General features: G+C 38.4%; 1 protein-coding gene across 2 annotated transcripts in view; it reads right to left on the minus strand.

The window, feature by feature from the left end:
• LOC111141352 (ring finger protein 24) overlaps positions 1–2,307 on the minus strand; it is a 39,684-nt gene that overhangs the window by 8,305 nt on the left and 29,072 nt on the right. The gene's annotated exons all lie outside the window — the stretch shown is intronic.

The following is a 2,307-nucleotide window of genomic DNA, read 5'->3' on the forward strand; positions in this document are numbered from 1 at the left end:
AATGGAAGCAGGCTCCCTGCAGAGCAGAGAGCCCGATGTGGGACTCGATCCCAGGACCCTGGGATCATGACCTGAGCCGAAGGCAGCGGCTTAACCCACTGAGCCACCCAGGCGCCCCGAGGTTTTTTAAAATTTTTTATTTTTAAAGATTTTATTTATTTTTTTGTCGGAGAGAGAGAGCACAAGTAGGCAGAGTGGCAGGCAGAGGCAGAGAGAGAAGCAGGCTCCCCGCCGAGCAAGGAGCCCAATGTGGGACTCGATCCCAGGACGCCGGGATGATGACCTGAGCTGAAGGCAGCCACTTAACCAACTGAGCCACCCAGGCGTCCCAGTCTTTCTACTTTCTTGATAACGTTATTTGAAGTAGGAGGGCTTTTACATTTTGATGAAGTTCAATTTATGTGTTTTTTTTTTTCCTTTGGTTGCTTGTGCTTTAGGTGTCATATTTAAGAAACTATTTGGGTTATTGAATCCAAAGTCACAAAAATGTGTATCTATGCTTATTTCTAAGAGTTTTATAATTTCAGTTGTTATATTTAGGTCTTTGGTCCATTTTTTAGTTTATTTTTGTATATGGTGTGAAGCAGGGTTCCAACTTCATTCTTTTGCATAATTTCGTCATCTAGTTATCACAGCACCATTTATTGAATCAACTATTTTTTTCCTATTGGATTGTCTTGACACACTTATTGAAAATCAATTGACAGGGGCACCTGGGTGGCTCAGTGGGTTAAAGCCTCTGCCTTCAGCTCAGGTCATGATCCCAGGGTCCTGGGATAGAGCCCCGAATCGGGCTCTCTTCTCAGCAGGCAGTCTGCTTCTCATCTCTCTCTCTGCCTGCCTCTCTACTTGTGATCTCTGTCAAAAAAAAAAAAAAAAAAAAAAAATCAATTGACCATAAATGTGTAAGTTTGTTTTTGAACTCTCAATTCTGTTCTGTTGATCTGCATGTTTTTCCAACTGCTAGTATCACAGTCTTAAATATTGAAGCTTTAAGTTCCAAAATTGGGAGGTGTGAATCCTCCAACTCTGTTCTTTTTCAAGATTGTGTTTTGGATATTCTGTGTTACTTGCATTTCCACGTGAATTTTCAAGTCTGCTTGTCAATTTCTTCCCCCCTGCCCCCCAAAAAAGACAGCTGTGATTTTGATAGGAATAGCGTTGATTCTGTAAATATTATGGGGAATATTGCCATCCTATCAATAGTAGGTCTTCAAAACCATAAACATAGTAGGTCTTTCCACTTATATAGGTTTTCCTTAATATCCTTCAAGGATTTTTTTTTTTTTTGAGGATTTGATTTATTTATTTGTCAGAGAGAGAGAGAGATAGAGCATGCACACACGTGCACAAGCAGGAGGAGCAGGGGGCAGAGGGAGAAGCAGGCTTCCTGTTGTGTAAGAAGCCTGATGTGGGACTCGGTCCCAGGACTCTGGGATCATGACCCAAGCCGAAGGCAGACATTTAACTGACTGAGCCACCCAGGTGTCCCAGATATCCTTCAAGGATATTTTGTAGTTTTTAGTGTAGAAGTCTGAGCTTCTTTATTAAATTTATTCCCAGTTACCTTAATTTTTTTGATGCTGTTGTAAATAGAATAATTTTCTTAATTTCACTTTTGAATTATTCATTGCCAATGCATAGAAATACAGCTGGTTTTTGTATATTGATCTTGTATCCTGGACATCTGTTGAACTCATTTATTAGCACTCATGATTTTTGGTGTATTCTTTAGAATTTTCATTTTTTATAAATCCATGTCATCTGCAAATACAGTTTTACTTCTTCCTTTCTAATCTGGATATCTTTTATTACCTTTTCTTGCCTAACTGCTCTGGCTAGACCCTGCAGTACAATGTTGAATAAAAGTGGTAAGAGCAGGCATCCTTGTCTTATTCTGATCTTAGGGCGAAAAGCTGTCAGCCTTTCACCATTAGGATGTTAGCTCTGTGTTTTTCATAGATGCCCTTTATCAAGTTGAGGAAGTTCCCTTCTATTCCTAGTTTGTTGAGTGTTTTTATCATGAAAGAATGTTAAATTTTATCAAATGCTTTTTCTGCATCTATTGAAGTGATCATGTGGGTTTTCCCCTCCCTTTATCTGTTAATATTGACTGATTTTCCTTTGTTGAACCAACCTTATATTCCTGGGATAAATTCCACTTGGTTACAATATATAATCCTTTTTATACGCTGGTAGATTTGGTTTGCTAGTATTTTGTTGAGGATTTTTTCACCTCATATACATATGGGATATTGGTTTGGAGTTCTTTTTTTTTTTTTTTTTTTTTTTTTTTTTTTTTTTTTT

The sequence above is a fragment of the Enhydra lutris genome, unplaced genomic scaffold (assembly GCF_002288905.1).
Source record: "Enhydra lutris kenyoni isolate GAN:26980312 unplaced genomic scaffold, ASM228890v2 scaffoldscaffold6, whole genome shotgun sequence".
Lineage (NCBI taxonomy): Eukaryota > Metazoa > Chordata > Mammalia > Carnivora > Mustelidae > Enhydra > Enhydra lutris.